Source organism: Marmota flaviventris, chromosome 14 (genome assembly GCF_047511675.1).
Source record: "Marmota flaviventris isolate mMarFla1 chromosome 14, mMarFla1.hap1, whole genome shotgun sequence".
In the NCBI taxonomy this organism is placed as follows: Eukaryota; Metazoa; Chordata; class Mammalia; order Rodentia; family Sciuridae; genus Marmota; species Marmota flaviventris.
In genome coordinates, this window is record NC_092511.1 from 85,550,211 (window position 1) to 85,570,739 (window position 20,529).

General features: G+C 52.5%; 2 protein-coding genes across 2 annotated transcripts in view; both read right to left on the minus strand.

Annotated features, from left to right (window-relative positions):
• Positions 1-988, minus strand: part of Npas2 (neuronal PAS domain protein 2) — a 157,246-nt gene extending 156,258 nt beyond the window's left edge. The window contains exon 1 of the mRNA XM_071601833.1: positions 953-988. The gene's annotated coding sequence lies outside the window, so the exon portion shown is untranslated. The remainder of the gene's footprint in view (positions 1-952) is intronic.
• The window catches only part of Rpl31 (ribosomal protein L31), a 306,946-nt gene that overhangs the window by 166,545 nt on the left and 119,872 nt on the right, over positions 1-20,529 (minus strand). The gene's annotated exons all lie outside the window — the stretch shown is intronic.

Here is a 20,529-nt window from a genome sequence, read left to right on the forward strand (position 1 = left end):
GCAGTTCTCCCCTCTAGGACCCCTCCTGAACACCTGTTGAACGCCAGGGCTTTTAACTTTCGGAACTGAAGAGAGGTTTTAAGACTTAGTGGGAGTTCCTGTGTATATTTTAGGTTTCCATCTTGCTTAATCAACAAAACTGGTTACTAATTATTTATGAATCACAGGGATGAAAACAAACTTTCTTACCTTGAGCAGTTAAGGAGTGGCAGGCCGAGAAATGAGGCTGGTTTGAATTTAGCCCCTTGGTACCTGTTCCTTCCTCAGGTTCCCCACCCAGCGTGGCTCCTCAGAAAGGTCAAAGGTGCGCACCTCCTCTGCTCGGGGAGGGGGCACACCTCCCCAGAAAGCAACACGCTGGCATCCAAGCTGGGGCCCTCCCGGCCGCCAGACGACTCGCCCTCCAAGCTCACAGGACCCGGTACCCAATCCAACCCAGAACCAATCCCGATCCAGGGACCGGGGGACACTGCCAGCCCCTGCCTGGGGCGCGCAAGCCGCACTCTCCAGGGGTCCCGGGCTCCCCAAGCTTAAGGGACCTCGAGATGCGGCTCTGGGAGGGCAGCGCGCAATCTTCAAATCTGCCCTCCGGAGACCCGGCCCCTACCCACCATGATCTACCCTCTTAAGACCCCTTCCCCCAAATTCTGAGGTTTGGGGCGCCTAGTCCTCTGCCTCCCGCAGCGAGACGCGCCCGCAGCCCACCATCTGGGTTGTCACTGTCGTCCAGCAGGACGCGATGCTCGGGGCGGCTGGAATTGTGTGTGCGAAGGGGAACCCACCTCCCGGCGCCCTGGGTCCCCGGCGCTGCGCAGCCTCGCGCAGTCTCGCGCCGGAGCGCCCCTCCCGGGCCCGCGCGTCCCCCGCGCTGGTGAGCAGGTGACTGAGTCCTGCGACCCACGCGCACGTACTCCCACCGCAGGTCCCCGCGCTCTCAGCGGCAGCCCCTTACCTCCGAGAGGGCCGGGGCGGCCCCGCGGGGCCGGACGCGGACTGGGCCGGGAAGACGCGCCTCCCGCCGCCGCTGGGAGCCGAGGCGGCGAGCGGGCGCGGCGAGCTCCTCCCGGGCGGCGGCGGGAGGCGCTGCTCTCGCTGCCGCCGCCGCCGCCGCCGCTACCGCGGGTCTCCAAGCTGCGCGGCCGCCGCTCCTGGGCCGCCGCCGAGCGGGTCCCTGGGCTCCTGCGGGAGGCCGGCAGCTCGCGCGGCAAACTCTTCCGTGCGCAGAGCCGGCGGGGACAGCCGCCGCCGCCGCCGCCGCCGCCGCCGCTCCCCCTCCCTGCTCCCTCCCACCTCCTCCTTCTCCTCCTCCTCTTCCTCCTCCTCCGCCTCCTTCTCTGTGCTGTCGCCACCGGCGGGGTCTCTCCTGGCCGAGACCCAGCCTGGGACGCGCACCCGGCGGGTGCCGAAGGCAGACCGACCCCAAGACCCCCGGCTTCCCTGGGCGGTGTAGACACCCGCGCGCTCCCAGGCAGCCGCCGGCCCTGCAGTGCCGCAAAGGACCCTCGGCTCGGTCCTGCCTGGAGCGCGGGGTCGGGACTAGGATCGGTGAAGGGGGCGTTGTGCTTGGAGGTGAACCCTGGACAGGGGAAGCCAGCAGCTGCGGACCTGCCAGGCTAGGTCCCGTTAAAGTTGTCACTGGGGGCAGCAAGGACTCTTTCGTCCCCGCTTACTGCAGACCCTCATAGCTCCTACAGCCATCCTGCTGTCCCACGTCGGGGTGGGGGGTAGCGAGCACGCGACAGTCACCCCCTCCACGCTGATCTGGAGGAGCAGGGCTGTAGGAAGTCCCCGACCCCAGGGCACCGGGCGCATCTCTGCGGGGACCACCACGATAGTCTCCTGGAGCGGCGGGAGTGCGGGCGGGGGCAAGTGGGAGGTGGGGGCCCAGAGAAATGTGGGTGAACACTGTCCACTTGAGGTCAGCAGTAGCTGCTGGAGAGAAATAATGAGTGCCTCTTCCAAGACAAACGTAGCCCGTCTGGAAAATGGGTCAAGGATGGCAAGGAACCAGCTAATTGTCCCCACTTCGCCGGCAGAGGCGAGTGGGGTGGGGGCTGCGGCCAGGAGCGCGCACTCGGAGCCCGGCTTTGCCTCTCCCTCCCCTCCCCCGCTGCCCTCCTCTCCTTTTGCACCAGTGCAGGAAATGTTCCACTGACCTACATATTTTTCCAAACATACGTGACCTTTTTTTTTTTTTTTTCCTCTGTGGGAGGAGACAGGCGAGAATCCAAGAAAAAGAGAAGCTGGAGAGGCAGCAACGCGCGCGAGAAAACAGGGAGGCTTTTTACCAAGCTCAGGCAGACACCGAGCCGAAACGGTTGCGTGCACGGAGCCCCCAGGAGCCGGGAGCTGCTGTTCGCTACTCTGCTGGGCTCCGAGAGCGAGTGGGGTGAGAAGGGGGACAGCGCGCCCAGCCGAGGTCCGGAACGGTGGCGGATTTCCCCTAAACTCGCAGCCTCCTCCGCCCCTGCCCTGAGGCGGCGACCACAGCTGGCACCTGGGTAGAAGCCCCAGGAGGGAAGAAATCTCCGCCCCCTGCCACAAAGGTTACCCCCTCCCTGACATCACTTAGGTACATTTCCTGGCGCCGCGCTCTGGGACGTCCCTCTGTCGCTTACACATCCTGACAAGGGACCCTGGAAAAGAAAGCGCCCCCCTCTACCTCTTGCCCCCTCTCTTTTATTTTGGTCATACTCTATTTAGTGGCCAGGGGGTCTCCTAAGGCCCTTGTCCAGAGTCAGCCCCTGCAGGGGACGAGGAGGGTGCCCCCCACGCGGTTCCAAGGCCTAGCTTTCTCCCAGGCTCCTGAGTTCCGCAGGCCCTCTCCCGCGCAGACCCGACCAGAGCGCCTTATTTGGGCATGCAACCCCACACCGTCAATTAGATCAAAACGCTCACACAGAGCTCCTTTTTCCCCCCTGTAAAGTAGGTCATTCTCTTTATTTCCCACTTGTATTATTTTTGTCTAATTCTCCTCCTGAAAAATAATCAGCTGTAAAGAGCTTTGAGCATCCTAAGAGCCGCCGTTATTCTTGGGCTTGCTCTGACTTGGAGGGCTTTTCAAGAAAGAAGAGGCATTTGGCCACATCAGGAGTTGAAGTTCCTCCCTTTCCAAAAGGAGAAAAACATTTTTAAAAGAAATTTTTATTTTATTCTCCTTTATGTTCCCCCCATCCTCCTCTCCTTCAGGCGAGCAGGTTTGACCCTGCCCTCAAAGCAGGGCTATGATCATCATTGGCTAAAGGATGAGGTTGTGTAAGAGAATTTAATGAATTTAGAGCCACCTTCCTCCTCCTCCTCCTCCTCCTCCTCCTCCTCCTCCTCCTCCTCCTCCTCCTTCTCCTCCTCCTTCTTTGCTTTGAAAGAGATTCCAACTGCCTCTCCTTCTCCCTTAAGGAACTTAAACAGTCACTAAAGGATCTCTGAAATGGTGCATCAAATAATTTTGCAGTGCAACAAGTATTTTTCCTATGTCCTGTTTTCAATCTATTGTCCAGTAATGCAGTTTTTGCCTATTTCTCACAGAGCTGATGTGTAGGCGGTTGTTGTGTGCTTTCCAAACTCCAGCCCATCTGCTAGTGCTAATCCCACCCAGTAGGAAGGAGACCTCTCTGACTTTAAGACCATAGACCACAGGGTCCCCAGAGGGACCTCAGATCTAGAGGGGAGTTGCAGAGGAAGGTCTACCTCCCGTTCATTCGGTGCATGACAGTTTGGTTCTTTTGACTGACAGTTGTTGAAGGGTTGCCATGAGTCAGACTGGGCTTGGCCTGGAAAGGATCAAGGGAACATTGGGGCAGTTTCTGTACACAAAGGGTTTACAATGTTGAGACAGGGATAAATATGAGCTAAATAGGGCAAGTGCCAGAGAAAAAGTGCCAAGGCAGTTCAAAGGAAGCACTCAGAATGGGCTTCTTGGAAGAACTGGAATGGGTGCTAGGATTTTTCATTAACCAGATAATAAAGCCAACCTAGATCCTAATCTATGCAAGAACCATTTCAAAACTGCATTGTCAGTTATGAGAAATTGTCATGTGGTCCCAGTCATTAGCCCTTTGAAAGAACGTGACTTTATTGATTGAGTACTACAATCATGTCCCCAAGGAACCCCAGATATTTTTCAAAGAATCAAAATGGCGAAGAGAATCAATTTTTTTTTTATAGTCCCTGGTATCAATCTGCAGAGGTCTAGTGAAATAATAAGAAGTTTTCACAGTCTAATCAGATATTCTTTTCCATAAGAGAAGTTGAATCTGTGGCATATCCTGATTTAAAATATTTATCCAATTAATTTCTCAACATAAATGTTGGGTGGTTTATCAGAGTCTGTTTTTACTGTTTCATATGGGTGAGAGTGTGTGGGCCACGATAATAATTACAATCAGGAGGGTTTGGGACCCACTTTGGTAGCTTTAGACAATAAGAACAGAGTTCACACTGAATAATATCACAGTTTTCCTAGGATCTAGTTGTTTTTCCATTTTAACTTAAAATTTAGAGGAAACTGAAATACAAAAGCAGTTTCTGTTAGGTACAGTAGCTTTATGCTAGAAAAGGAAAATGTAGCCACGGCAGCAGAAGGTAAGGTAGGCAGGAGAAAGCACGAGGAAGAGGCCTCAGGACCCCAAATTGGAGACTGACTCAGAAGCCAGGGCCTATGAGCACCAACTAGTAATCAAGAATGTCCACCCTTGGGGCTCAGTGGTAGAGAGCTCGCCTAGCCCAAGCTCAGTCCTGGGTGGATCCTCAGCACCACACATAAATAAATAAATTAAATAAGGATATTGTGTCCAACTACAACTAAAAAATGAATATTCCTTTTTTTTTAAGGCTCATAAACAAAAAAGAAAAGAATGCCCACCTTCATGTTGCAAACCTCAGAGTCAGAATAAGAGAGTCCTTGTTCCTCAAAAGCTTCATAGGAAAGTTCAGGATCCAGCAGGCTGTCACCAGGGCCTGGGGATGCTAGGGGACAGTCAAGGCCTTGTGCATCTTCTTGGTAGAGCTGAGACTTGACTTGATCTATGCCTATCACATCATGTGGTCAGCAAGCTAAAGAATGGGTGATGGGTGTGTAGGACCCAGGGAGGAAAACTGGGCTGGAGGGATCTGAAGGTGACTAAGCCCTAGAGCCCCTGTTAATGTCCCACCAGTTAACTGCAGTGCTTCTGAGCATCACAGGAGAAAATACTCCATGTGTGTGTGTGTGTGTGTGTGTGTGTGTGTGAGTATGTACAGGTCTACACAAACACACAAGTTAGTAAAAGAGGAGGTGACACTCTGGTCAATATGGGCACTTGAGAATGATATTTCTTTATATGCGAGTCCCTTGAGAAAGCCCTTCAGGTCCATTTTCTCTAATAAGGAAGCTGAATTTTTGGTCCCATTGACTTCTCTTCTAAGAGGTTTTCAAAAAAAAAAAAAAAAATTCAGACTTTTTTTAGAGCAATTTTAAGCTCACAACAAAACGAGCAGAAGTACAGAATTCCCATGTTCCCCATCTCCCACAGATCCCCACTATCAGCTTCTCCACCAGAATAATGCATTTGTTACACTTGACGGACCTGCATTGACAAGTCAACGTCACCCAGAGCGCCAAGTGGCCCTTAGTGTTAGTGCATGGTGTTGAGCATTCTGTAGATTGGGTCCAAGGTCGAATGACATGCACCGCCCTTAGAGCGCCACACAGAGCTTCATGGCCCTTTGTTCCTTTGTCCTCTACCTCTTTATTCCTCCCTTCCCAATCAAGTTTTGCCTTTTTTTTTTTTTTTTTTTTTTGTGGGGTGGGTAACAGGGGATGAACCCAGGGGCTTTTAACACTGAGATACATCCCCAAAATATATTTCATTTTGAGACAGGGTCTCCCTGAGTTGCTAAGGGCCTCACTAAGTTGCTGAGGCTGGCTTTCAATTTGTGATCCTCCAGCCTCAGTCTCTAGAGCCGCTGGGATTATGGGTGTGCACCACCGTGCCTGGCTAGTTTTGCCTTTTCTAGAATGTCTTCTAGTTGGAATCATACAGTGCATGATAAGCCTTTTCAGATTGGCTTTGTTCACTTAGTAATCTGCATTTAAGTTTCCTCTGTCTTTTTTTTTTTTTTTTTGGTGGCTTGATTTGATAGCCCATTTCTTTTTAGCACCGAATAATATTTTATTGTCTGGATAAGAAGACTTTTAAAATGATATCGTGGTAAGTGATGCTTGCAGTAATAAAAGGTGACATTTATCTAATACTTAGTTGCCAGGTGTTTACATCACCTCGTTCCATCTTTGCAATGTCCTGTACAGAAGTGATTGATTATTTCCAGTTGGCAAATGAGGAATCTGACTTAAAGAGCCTCAAGGTGCCCTTAGTCACTTGGGAAATATGCGGCAGAGAAGGGCTTGAACCTGGCTTTGATGACCGAGGAATCTGAGCTCCCTCCAGCCAGCCCTCCCCTTGGACATGTCCGATGTGGTCATGGCACCTCTCATCTCCACGAGGGCTTGTGGGATGACACAAGCTGCCAAAGCAGTCCTGCCACGACTCTGCACTTCTCTTGTCTGTTTGTCCTTCTCTCAATGCATGGGTTATTAATATCTTTACTCCATTCTTAATGCAGCTGTCTTCCAAGTGCTTGAAATAGAACCCTGGGATGAAGGACTGGGGTGGGCAGAAGAGCAACACTTGATCCCGATACCTGATGGAAGGAAATAAAGTCCATGGGTCAATCTATGCATTATTGGCATCTTGGCATCTCACCAAGGGGCTCTTTGGACTCTGGCAATCGGCTGGATGGGAGTGTCCTTGGGTAAACATGTGATTTTCAAGCCACCCCAGGTTGGGTTCTGAGGTTGGTTGCTAGTTCCTTTCATTAAAGGGAGACTTTGGGTCCAGGTTGAGCTGCCTTTTCTTGACCCCAGAACAGGGAACCAGAGGCAAGCCAGCCCAAAGAGGGTGCTTGGTTGAGCTGCCGCCTCTGGTCACCCTGCTGGTCACTGTGGTGGCCAGGGATGCAGCGTTCTTGCTAGAGGGAGGGAGATGGTGGGTATTCTGCCTCCCACTGCACACTGAGGGCCATCGCGAGTGACCCTGGGGAACGTGGAGGGGATGTTCAGCAAGTGCAAAACAGAAGGGAAGAAAAGTGTTTTGTGTTCATGGCGCCAGGAGCTGGGCGTGGGGAGGAAGGTGGGAGGGCAGCGAATGTGGGTGAACTGTGAAAGCACCAGAAGGATGGGAGGTGGTTTCTCCAGCAATTGGCGGGGGAGGGGGTTCAGGAGGAATTGTGGAGTCGGAGCTCCAGCTCCACTGAGGTAGAAGAAACCGCTTGACTGCGTGGGGCGTTTGCTCCCAGCTTGCGTTGGTGGAGGCGCAGACAAGCCCATCCAGACATGGGCTTTTCCAGCAAGTGCAAGGAACACCCCTTGAGAACAGGGCACAGCCGCCGTGCTGACACACAAGTGGCCGATGTCTTTGCCTGTGCTTGGCTCCTGTCCCGTTTAACTCTAATGTTCTAATGTGTTTGCGCGGGTCTGTGCGTAAGAACGCATATGCGCAAAATGGGCATCTTGAGTTCCTTTCCCAGCGCCTTTTCCATTTCTGTCTCATTTTGAAATTCTCTGACTCCTTGCGATGCTGTTTGAATAGTTAAGTTTCTGCATTAACAATTGCATAATCTGCCCTGTACTTTGCCCAGGAAGAACATCTAGTGATATGAAATTCATTACACATAGTTCACTTGAAGTGAAAAGCTAATTATAGAAAAATGTTCTTCGAGGAGCTATTTATAGCCCCTCCCCGGGTAGGCCGCACACTAGCACTTCCTGCACGGGCAAGCATTATTTGATCGGCATGCTTTGTTGCAAGATTTGGGTGAGAAGGGAGGTTTTCTCAATGGCTCCCGGGAAGCACTTTTGTTGACAATGAACTCGCTTCCCGACTTCTCCCAGCTTTCGGCAATGAGAGTCTTGTTTCCTACCGCCCTTTCTCTCATCTCTTCCTTCCTCTTCCCGTTCTCTCTCTTTCTTCTGTAGCTCAGTCCTAATCGAGAATATTTAATAACCTTTCTAACTACAGAATATGAATCTTGCAAGAAAAAGGAGGTGGACTTCCAACCTACAAGAGGGCTTCCGAATTCCTTGCTGTGATCACCATGATGGAGGCTTTGCAAGTGAGTTGTGCAAAAGAAACTGAAGCCAGTGGACCTGGAGAGCAGCCATTGAGGAATGGAGCAGGCCTTGGGAAAATGGGAACAGAGCCAAAAGGAGTAGTTTGGAGGGTCCTTTGAGGGGCCTGGTATTGAGTGCACTGGTTCAGTGGCACAGAAGTGGACATTCTGATGTCTTCCTTCCTTCCTTCCTTCCTTCCTTCCTTCCTTCCTTTCTTAACCACCGAGCATATCACCAGCTCTATATTTATATTTTATTTAGAGACAGGGTCTCACTGAGTTAGTGCCTTGGTAAATTGCTGAGGCTGGTTTTGACCTCGAAATCCTCAGCAAAAGCGAGGCGCTAAGCAACTCAGCGAGACCCTGTCCCTAAATAAAACACAAAATAGGGCTGGGGACATGGCTCAGTGGTTGAGTGCCCCTGAGTTCAATCCCTGGTTGCCCCCGCTCCCCCTACAAAAAATGAAGTTTAAGTCCTGTGATACCCACAGAGACACCCATGATCCCTGTACCTCTCACTCCCCAACAGTGGGATCCAGGAGAAGGTTCCAGTAACCACTGGGAAGTCATAGTGAAGGCCCCTTCCTGGGCCCGGCCTGAGGCTACCAAGGAGGCTGTTGGAATAGAGAAGTGGCATTTCCACCAGATGCTGGACTGGCCGGAACAGGCCCCTGCATGAGCTGTGCCTGGGATCTTGGGCTGAATTTACACCCTTCCTGTGCACGTAGCCTTCGTCCCTCCTGGGAACAGGAGCCGTTAACCCTGCTGTTGATGGAAATGCTGTTCTCACCCCAATAGGAGGAAAAATGCCCAAAATATGTTGAATGGATTTTTTTTTTGATACTTAAAATCATTGCAAGTGATTTTCTGCTTCCAAAAAAGAAATGTTGATAACTTTTCCATATGGTAGTTTTCTGCTATGATTGTTAGTGGCTTGGCAATTTTTAATATTAAATTCCTAAATGGTAAGCAGAATTTTATCCAGTTTTAAACCCATAAGACCAGTTAGGTTTTCAGAGAAAGAAGTCCTTATTTTGTCTTTATTTAGATTAAAAAAATGTGTCTGTCTCTATCGGCTGCTAAGGTTGAAATGTTCATGTTGCCTCCAAATTATTTTTCTTAAAAAAATTTTTTTATGACTATGTAATAATTGAACATATGAATTGGGCACAGTGGGATATTTCAATGTATGTTGAAATCCTCACCCCCAAAATGAGGGTGTTAAGAAGTGAGCCTGAGGTGGGAGCTGTGGCACACGCCTGTCATCCCAGTGGCTTGGGAGGCTGAGGCAGGAGGATCCCGAGTTCAAAGTCAGCCTCAGCAAAAGCGAGGCGCTAAGCAACTCAGTGAGACTGTCTCTCTAAATAATATACAAAATATGGCTGGGGGTGTGACTCAGTGGCAGAGTGCCCCTGAGTTCAATCCCTAGTACCCCCCAAAAAGAAGTGAGGCTGAGAGGGGGTTATTTGGCTGTAGAGTGGAGCCCATAAGAAAGGAACTAATCATCTTGTAAAAGCATCCTGAGATGCCCCTGGACCCTCCCTTCCTTGACCCAGGAAGCCGGCCCTCACTGAAAACAGACCCTGCTGGCTCCTTGATCTTGCATTTCCTGTCTCCAGAACCTCTGTCTATGGTGTTTTGTTATGGCAGCCTGAACGACTCAGCCCCCAGATCCCACAGTGGTCTCGTCAGGCTCACGGACAACCCGGAGAGTAGACTCGCAGGCTCCACGCAGGCTCCACGCAGGCATATGGCCCTGATGGCTGGGTCCGGGGTCTTGCATTCCCCCAAGTTACCTTTTCCAAATCCCGTCATGTGCAGATCAGCGTTGCCAGGGCCTAGGACAGAAACCTCTTTTCCACTCAGAAACAACTCGCAGGCAGGCGGCCGGGCAGGGTAATGCCTGCCTCACTCAACGGAAGTGTTCAAAATGCTTTTCCTAAAAATACCAAGGAGGGCTCTCACAGAATCACTTAGTAGCACTTTGCCCCGCGGATGCAGCCACAGCAGAAGAAATTACCTTTGTGTGCACAACAGAGATTGCGAAGGTGACCCCCAGGATGCTGGGGAGGCTGGAAGGAACCCAGGCCGGCCTGCGCTCTGCCTGCCATGAAAGGAGAGCACTGGAGAGTTCCAGAAATCTCCAAAGGGCAGGCAGCCTTCCCACTGTAAGAGGGATGAATCCACACGTTTCTATTTGCATGATGACCTCAGGGGAAAGGGAAAGGGAAACCCTTCTTTTCAGGTCTAACTTTCCTTTATCTTGTTGATTTTTTTCCTTCTCACTTGCCTCTGAATAAATTCACTGAATCATCTTCCACCCCAGGGCTAAGGAGAGTGATGCTCTTTTGAAATCTTGGTTGTATTCATTTGCATTTGGTACTAGAAGTGTCTGTGCCCAGGTCTTCTCCTGGGGAGGGGTGGGGCCGTCTCTTGAAAGAAGATCAGAGTTGGTTTCCTGTGCTGCTTGAGAAGGCCATCTCGGGATTGGCTGACTTCACTTAGCATGATCTTCTCTAGCGCCCTCCATTTACCTGCAAATGCCATGATTTTGTTCTTTTTTAGTGCTGAGTAATATTCCATTGTGTATAAATGCCACTTTTTTTTTTTTTATCTATTCATCCACTGAAGGACATCTAGGTTGGCTCCACAGTTTAGCTATTGTGAATTGTGCCAATCCCACCCCCCAAAAAAATGCCAAAAGTTTTCTCTGATATGAGGGGAGTGACTCAAAGTGGGGTAAGGAGGGAGAGCATGGGAGGATTAGATTAATTCTAGATAGGGAAGAGGGGTGGGAGGGAAAGGGAGAGGGCAGGGGACTAGCAAGGATGGGGGAATGTGATAGACATCATCATCCAAAGTACATGTATGAAGATGTGAATTTGGAGTCAACATACCTTATATACAAACAGAGACATGAAAAATTGTGGCATATTTGTGTATTAAGAAACGTAATGCAAAAATAAAGAGAGAGTACATGAATAATGGCATAATTTGGTGTGAACATACTTTTTATATACAGAGATACGAAAAAAATTGTGCTGTATGTGGGTGATAATGAGCGTAATGCATTCCACTATGTAAAAAATTAAAAATAAAAAGGGCTGGGGATGCGGCTCAGTGGTTAAACACCCCTGAGTTCAGTCCTGGTACAAAAAAAAAAAAAAAAAAGAGTTGAACATGTGAAAAGAGAGAGAGAGAGAGAAGGCCATCTCTGGCTGGCAGAGGTCGTGTGTGTGTGTGTGTGTCTGTCTGTCTGTCTGTCTGTCTGTCTCATGCAGGTGGAACAGGAACTATACATAGGGCAGCGCGATCCCGGTGCGTGGCAGGTAGGATGCTCAGTTTCAATGGAGACCTGACAACCTGGCCGTCACCCTGTTGTCACCCACTGCTGCACCTTCATAAAGCCAGGGCATCGGGGACTCAGGCCAGGGTGGTGCTCACGCGCTTCATGTGCCCCATGGGGCCAGCTGGGCCGACGCCTGCAGAGAGTCGACGCTCCAGGGAGCAGATGAGTGCTCAGCTCCTGAGGAGGCCAGAGGCCGGGAGCCTCCTTGTGCAAGAACGGCTGGTGCCCAGCTCGGCCGAGCAGCCCTCAGCCCGGGATGGCCCTTCTGTTTGTCCTCTTGGTGAAATGAGAAGGAGCTTGTGGCTTGCTGAAGGTCTTTCAGAGACCAGCGGGTCCCAGGGACATGGGAGATGGTGCTGGCCATGTCTGGATGAGCCCCTTGGGTGCAGGGGACGTCTTCCAGGGTCTCATCCTTGGAGGGACGGAACCCCAGCCCCGGCAGGACCTCGTTTGGTCTGCTCAGAGTCGGAGGCGGAGGGCAGGCCGATGGTTCCTTCTCACTGAGAATCTTCTACAGTTCAGAGAAGTTAGACTGAACCCCATTCTCTCTTCTCTGTGTCCCCATGGGACAGAGAGGAACTCGGCACAAACAGTTTGGGTGAGATGCTGGACTCCCCAACCCAACCCCAAACGGTGGCCTGAGGTCAGTCTCCGTGCATCTGCAGGCTGATGTGGCCCACGGCGCCCCTTCCTGACCCACCTTGTGATGTTCTGCCTTGCCGTAGGCCCAAGTGACGGGGCCAAACAACCATGGGCTGAAACCATGAGCCCAAACAAACCTTTCCACACGGGAAGTTGATGATCTCAGGCATTTTGTCACAGTGACAGAAAGCTGCCTAACCCATAACCCAGTGGATTAAGGAACTTGGTTTAATGATGGGTATGAGGTCATCTGAATTTGAATGCATCCTCAGAGACCCGATTTCCAAATAAGAGTGCACTCACAGATACTGAGGGTAAGGACTTGAATATAACTTGTTGGAGGGACATAATTCACCCAGCAAAAACTAACAAAAAACATTATTAGTGCTCAAGCACAATGAAGAGAGCAAAAGGGAGAGTCTCAAATGTTGGGAATCACAGAGGAGTGATTTATAGTTATTTATATCTAAGTAGAAAGGTAAAAGGACACTTAGGTAAGAAAAAGAAAAAAAATGCATTCAGTGAATTCATTTTAAGTTCAGATACGGGTGAGGCAATGATCACAATAACTGCAAAATTAATAACTTGTGTTTTCTGGCTTCTCACCGTTATCTGAAGCTTATATCATGAATCTTGACATCTCTAACAATATATTATTCATTCAGGCAAGTAAACATAGTCTCATAAAAAATAATTCACTAGCAAGAGAGTCCTTATCATTTGACATTGAACAGAAGAGAAAACACAACAGGAAAAAAAAAGTGTGTCGCTGACAATGGCAAATAGAGCATGAATCAGATTTGAAGTCTTGCATTTAAAACTGTTTACTTGGCTAAACAAAGCTCTTTAGTTCATGAGGTTATGTCTTAGTCAGATTTCTGTTGCTGTGACAAAATGCCCCAGATAATCAACTTAATAGGAGAAAAGGTTTATTGGGGCTCAAGGTTTTTTCAGAGGTTCTGTCCATACTCGCCTGGCCCCATTAATTTGGGCCTGTGGCAAGGCAGCACATCCTCGCTGGGCACACCTGACAGAGGAAAGCTGCTCACCTTATGGAAGCAGGAAGCAAAAAAGAGGGAGGGGCTGGAACCTGAAAGGAACTTGAAAGCACAGCGTCCAAATAATCAAAGTGCTTTTCAATTCAAGTGATTTATTCACATTTCCCCTTTGGTTTAAGGCTCATTTTCTTCTTCAGTAGAGAGTCGTACTGAGGATTTCAGATTTTCCTCACTTGAAGCCGGGAGGCTACGCTATGCTATTTGCACAGGTGGGTGGACAGCATTCCTTTTTCAAAACAGAGAATCGTCGAGGACCAGCAGACGTGTCTGAAAACAGAGGGTGGGGCAGCAGACAGGCTTCAAGAATGGGAGAGGGCTTGTAGCCGTGGTGCCCAATGCCATGCCTGATGGAAGAATCAACAGCAATGAAGGTATGCTAGGTGTCCATACCAGAACCAGAGAGGACAGACGCTTGGGCGCCGTGGCACACGCAGCTCAGGAGCTCAGGAGGCTGAGACAGGAGGATCTTGAGTCCAAAGCCAGCCTCAGCAAAAGCGAGGGGCTAAGCAACTCGGTGAGACCCTGTCCCTAAATAAAATACAACATAGGGCTGGGGACGGGGCTCAGTGGTTGAGTGCCCCTGAGTTCAATCCCTGATTACACCCCCTCCCCTCCAAAACAATAAGAAGACAGGAGAGGCCAAGCAGAGGCTGGGTGGAACCCGGGTAAAGCAGAGGCGCCATCTTCGTGGTGGAGATGTTGATCCTAAGGCTCCTCAGAGATGGCGCCCAGAGGTGGGCAAGCTACGAGTGGGCGTAGGAGGGAGGTCGGGTGCGAATGCCCGCGCAGGAGGCATCTGCGTGGGGACCAGAGCTGGGGTCCTGGGAGATGGAGGCATCTTAAATGAGGCTGCACGGAAAAGAATGAGCGTGGGGTGCCGGGGACTGTCCCCAGGTGGGCATTGGTGGGTGCCGGGGTCTGAATGTGTGTCCCCCCAGAATTGGGGTATTGATAGTATTCAGGTGTCCGGGTTTGGGGGGTGAGCCTGCACGGATGTCATCAGAGCCTCCACAGGTAGAGGCTGGAGAGCTCGCTGACTCCCTCCACCGTGAGCTGGTGAGGAGCCGGCGGGACCTGCAGGAACCCAAGGTGCTGCGCCTGAGCCCAGGTCTGCGGCCTCCAGAACCTGGGAACCCATTTCTGCTCTTCCTAAGCGAACCTGAGAGAGGGTCCAGCCAAGCTTTGCCTGCCTCCAGCCCCCTCTTGGCCTCTGCCCAGCCTCCCCATCTCTTAGTTCAGGTGCATCCCGCGGTGGTTGCAATGTCCCCTCCAAAATCACGTGGAGACTCCATACCTTGGCGACAGTGTTGAAGGTGGAACCTCAAGAGACAATTAGGTCAGGAGGACTCGGCTCCCATAAACACAGCAAAGCTGTTATCGCCCCAGCGCGTCAGGTGTAAAAGAATTCAGTCCTCTCTCTCTCTCTCTCTCTCTCTGTCTCTCTCTCCCCCATCTGATCTCACAATACAATGCCTTCTGCAAATTTATGGCACGTGGCCCCTCCATCTTAGTGTTCCCAACCCCCAGAACCATAAGCCAGATAAAACTCTATGGTTTATAAATTCCCCAGTCGGGGGCATTTTGTTACAGCAGCAGAATATAGGCTTAGACGGGCCGGGATAACCAAGTGCTGCAGAAGGACATGGCGTTCCATGACAGAGTCCAGGCTGAGTGGTCAGGGGGCCAGGCCAGTGGGGAGAGGACCTCAGCTACCTGCATTTTCTCAGAATCATTCTTGCTTTCTCTTGGGAGCTCCCTGCTGTCGGCCCTGTATTCCTGGCCTGCTTTATTCATTCGAGGAATCAGCTACCAGTCGAGCTCCAGCATCGCCTTCGGGCCTGGGTGAGTCCAGGGGAAGTTCCAGAGGAGCCTTCACAGAGGGCACGTCCTTCCCTTGGACCAGGCTCCCGGGACCTGGGAGGTGTCCAGGACTCGCCGATGACGGGGCACAGGGGCCAAAGGGGAGAGCGCTCTGCCCTCCGAAGATTCCACACATTTGACTTTTTTCTCAAAGGAGCAACTTGAAACATGCATACGTTTTAGGGACAAACTCCGTTCTATTTGGAGCATTTTGGGGTTACAGTAACTTGGGGGGCCTCCCTTCTATCCAACCCAAATGAGAAACCACCATTTGGAAAGGGCACCAGGAATGACGTTCTGATGTGTGTGTGTGTGTGTGTGTGTGAGAGAGAGAGAGAGAGAGCGCCCTAAGTCACAAAGGCCAAGCGTGACCAGCTCTCCTTCCCTCCCTGACCCAGCCCCACACCCCAGCTCCTAAAGTTCCCAATGCTAGGCCCTGATTTTGGCACCCTGGCAGCTATCTTGGGCCCATGAAGCAACAAGCCCTAAATGGAAGTCTGTGAAGACCCTCAGGGCTGAGTGACAAGGGAAGTCAAGTGTTCTTCGGGACTCTGCTGAGCTGCTGAACCAAGCTACCTCGTGTCTCAGGCCTCCTCATCAAGTGAGATTACAATCTCCTGTGCTTACGCAGCCTGACCCACACAAGGCACGGAGAGGATCTTCATCGGGTTCCCCCCTGCAGTCTTCTCAGAAGAAAAACAGTGTGACCCAGAGACCCCCCAAACCACTATGTAATAGTCCCTCTTGTCCACAGGGGTGAGGTTTCAGGATTCTCCTCAGATACCCCAATCCAAGACTGCCCAGGTCCCTTATATAGCAGCCCCCAGCCCGTGAACCCTCCCTGGCTGATTCTCCATGGTCTGTCCAACAGCATCCATGTGTCAATGGTCATCAAACTCCACTGTTCAGGAAACAGTGACCAAAGAGAAAAAAGTCTGTCGGGCTCAATACAGTGGCCATGGCCCTGAATACTTCTGAGCCCCAGTTGGCGGAAACCGCGGTGGGACCTGGGGGTACGGAGAACCAACACTCGTTATTATCATCTGGCTCTGGGGACTCTGAGGGTGGCAGACGTGGGTCGTTCAATAGAGCAGGGTCACCTGGTCAGCACCATGGGACTGAACACAGACTCAGGGCCACTGTCCCTGTGTAAGGGTGACATAGGGCTGGAACTTGCCTCCCCCCCCCCGTGACCAGGTCCCCTCCTCGCCGTTGCCAATGCAGGTCCCGCTCAGGTCTAGCCGGGGGGCCTCCCTCCCCACAGCACCAGGTGAGCTTTTAAAAGCATAAACCAGACCGTTATTACCCTGCTGAACACTCTCCCTGGATCAGCCCTTCAGACTCTAAATCCCTCAGGATAGGGACCAGCCCCTTCTCAGGGAGACACCCCCCCACCAGCTCCCACCTCTCCGTCCCCTGGCTGCCAGCCTGTCACACCCACGCACCAGCTAGAGTGGCTTCTCAGCTTCCCGTCCCTCATTGTGCTCTTCTGAGCTCCAAGCCCTTGCACATGCTCTTCCTGCCCCCGGGAATGCTCTTCCCGCCCCTCTTGCCTGGTCCCTCCCACCTGGCCCCAGAGCTCGCATCAGTGCTGGTAGGTCTGTGCCGTGGAATTCTATTCAGCCATGAAAAAGGATGAGATCTCGTCATCGTGAGAACATGGGTGGAACTGGATATCCTGTGACGTGAAATAAGCCAGCCACAGGAAGACCAGTAGCCCATGATCTCATGTGGAGTGTAAAACCATAGGTGTCGTAGAAGTGGCAGTGGGAGCAAGAGGCTGGGAGGGGAGGGGGCTGGAGGGATGGGGACAGGCTGGTGGCTGGGTACTAAGTTATAGTTAAAAAGGAGCAAGAAGTGTGGGGTCGCGTGGCACGGTAGGGTGGCTCTACATGATGGCAACGTACTGAATTATTTCTTATGAAGAAAGCACTTTAAATGTTCCCATCCTAAAGAAGTGACATTTTAGTCCACGACAGTGCTGGCCGTGTGTACTCTGGGAGGGTCAGACTCAGCGGAGACGGGACGGTCCATGGACGATGGCCTCTGGGGGCTGAGGGAGGCTGGCCTCGCCCACGTTCTTCTCCCAGAGAAGACGCTCCAACCTTCTCAAGGAGGCACCGTTTTCAAAGACCCAGAGGGGCTCCTCAGGGGGCAGGTGACAGCACAGAGCTGGGGGGGGCTGGTAACCCCATGCGTGAGCCCCTCCTGACCGTCACTGGGAGCCCCTGTGGGTTCAAGCTGGGGAAGGGCCTGGTCCTATTTGCAGTCACCTCGGCAGTGACATGGAGTGAGTGGCTGTGGGGGTTGTGTGGTGGCTTCCCCCAAAGTGTTCCCACCCCAGAGCCCGTGAATGTGACTTTATTTGGAAGAAAGGGTCCTTGTAGAGGTAACGAAATTAAGGATCTTGAAATGGGATCACATGGCGTCAGGGTGGACCCCAGAGAGCGGAGCAACCCTGGGACGACGGGGGCAGAGGCTGGAGGTCGGCAGCCGGAAGCCGGGCCTCACCTGGGTCTCAGAAGGCACGGAAGAGTGTGGCCACCCCGGACTCGTGGCCCCCCTGAGCTGCGGGAGGAAGGGTTTCTGCTGGTTTCAAGGCCTCTGGTTGGGGGCACTTGGTTACAGCAGAGTTAGAAAGTGTCATTTCAGAGCCTGGTGCCGTGGCCACGTCTGTCATCCCAGCAGCTCGGGAGGCTGAGGCAGGAGGATCGTGAGTTCAAAGCCAGCCTCAGCAACTTAGCAAGACCCTGAGCCATTCGGTGAGACCCTGAGCCTCTCAATGAGCCCCTGAGCCACTCAGTGAGACCCTGTCTCTAAATAAAATACAAAATAGGGCTGGGGATGTGGCTCAGGGGTTGAGTGTCCCTGGGTTTAATCCTGGTGCGCACCCCCCTGGCCCCACAAAGGGATCTTTCCAGAATAAACCCTGAACGTGTTGACTCTCACGTCCTCGGGTGCTCAGGAGTTCTCTGTGGCTCAGTCCAGCTTCCTGGCACTGCCCAGGTGGCCCTTCCGTCCCACCCTCCGTCCCTCGGCCTCCTCTTCTCCCTGTGCTCTGGTTCCAGCCCTGCAGGGTCCCTGGACGCTGCATGGCTCCCAGGGCCCTCAGTCTAGAACTTTCTTCCCCACCCTTCTCCCTATGCCCTCCCCCAAACCTCATCCTGCCCAGAGACTCCCAAGGACCCCTGTGACCTCAGTGTGACTGTCACTGTGTCCAGGAAGTCCTCCTCCACCTCCCAGGCCAGTGTGGAGGCTCTCTCGGCCACCAGAGCCCCTGTCACTTGGTACTGGAAGGCGTCTCGCTCCCGTGCAGTCCCGGGTCAGCCGTGGAGTGGACACTCTTGCTGTTTGTTGCAGGAGTAGGTGGTTAGAGGTCACAGAGCTGGAGGGGACACGGGGGCAGTCAGAGATGTGGGAGGGCTTGGTGCCCAGCGGAGGGCAGGCAGTGGCGGGAAAGCACCCCTGTGTGGTTCTTGGTCATAGCCGGAGGAGGAGGAGGATGTCACCAAGAGACAGGAGACCAGGACAGCAACCGGTTATTGACTTGGGTAAGTCGGCCCAGGGTTCACGGAGCCCTTGATTTCTGCACAATCAGGGAATTCGCTTCCCTCACTCAGAAGTGACTCTCCCTTGAAGTGCCAGGTCCCCAAAGCGTCTCACCCATGAGGTGAGACTGAGAGGCCCCCGGCTGCCCAGGCTCAGAAGTGGTGTTGGTGCTCCTGGCCTGCAGGGGGCGACAGTGGGGCTCCAGCCGGTCAGCCATGCCCACGGCCCCCAGCTCCAGCCTGGCGGGAATCTCTGGCCCAGTAACTGAGAGCCCTCCAAGGGGTCAAGGTTCCATGAGCGACAGGAATAGAGAAAGCCCCAGCCCAGAGGGCTCCGAAGCTCACTTGGTGACACTGGTTGGGGGGGGGGGGGGTTCCCTGCCTGCACAGAGCAATTTGGAAGGAGCTGGGAGCTGGGTGTCTGGGGAGGAGGTAGCAGCAAGAAGAATCTTCTGGCATGTTGCATGGCGATATTGTCTATTAATCCAAACATAAAATGTTGCTTCTTCAAACTGTACAGTGGAATATTGCTCATGCCTACAAAGGAAATTCTGACCCCTGCTGCTTTTGTGGTGATGGGGAAATTCCCTAAAGGGTGCTACTCGAGATGTTGACCCCTGGACACTTGAGATGCCACAAGTGAGACTGGGAGATTACATTTGAAATTTTATGTGAATTTGAGTTCAATCAAAGTTCAGCTAGAGGCTGCCACTTGGAACTGGACAGGTTAGGTTCCCCGTGGAGAGCCAGGGCCAGGGAGTGCCTGCCTTCCGGATGGGCCTAGAACTCTCCAGAGGGTGCTGGCTGGTGACACAGGCCACGGCCAGCCCTGGATTCTTTATTAGAATTCCCAAAACGGTCGAAGATGCGGGATGGAGCCCTGAGGAGCCACAGTCGCTGAAACTCAGATTCTGTGAGAGGAGGGAGTTAATCCCCCAGAGCATGAAGTGAGGCTCTTCTCAGGGTCCCCAAGAGCAGGACTTCACAGGGACGCTGCAGCCCACGGATCTCCCTGCACTTTCGGGCTCTGCTTTTTTTCCAGAACCCAGGGGTGAGAAGGACTGCTCTAAAGAGAAAGTTCTAGAAAGTAGAAGCAATGCACAGAGCCCAGCCTCTTTTCTCCTCCCCCTCCTCCTCCTCCCTCCTCCTCTTCCTCCCCCTCCTCCCTCTTCCTCCCCCTCCTCCTCCCTCCTCCTCCCCCTCCTCCTCTCTCCTCCTCCTCCTCCCTCCTCCTCCCCCTCCTCCTCCCCTCCTCCCCCTCCTCCTCCTCCCCTCCTCCTCCTCCTCCCCTTCTCCCCCTCCTCCTCCTCCTCCCTCCTCCTCCCCCTTCTCCCCCTCCTCCCTCCTCCTCCCCCTCCTCCCCCTCCTCCCCCCACCTCCTCCTTCTCCTCCTCCCCTCCTCCTCCTCCTCTTCTTCTTCTTCTTCTCGGAATGACAAAAACACAGCCAGCATCAGAATGAGTGACAGCCGTGGAGTACCGGGTCCCCCTGCCAGAGGCCTTGCCCTGTGACTCGGTGCCATCAATTGGGGCCAACTCTGGGTGTGACGGGCCTTGTTTTCTTCACCTTCTCCCCTGCCCCGTCCTCCAGAACACCTGACGGGACTTGGTTTCTGGGTGGGCCATGCCAGGCCTCGGAGGAAAGAGCTAGAACAAACATCACCTTTTGAGAGCTGGCGAGTACAGACAGATGCAGCCCGGGCCTGTGTGGCCCATAAGAGCTGCCTGGGCACACAGGTAGAAATCCACTCCTATCTTAAGCCAATACCTACCTTATACTCAACGTAGAATATGGGGAAGAAAAAGGATACAAAGAAGCAAATATTTGCACACATGTGAATGATTCAGACAATTGGGAAATAGAAAGTAGATAAAGCATCAATGAAAAGTTCAAGTCTTTATCCCATCCCTCCTTAATTCCCTCTTCA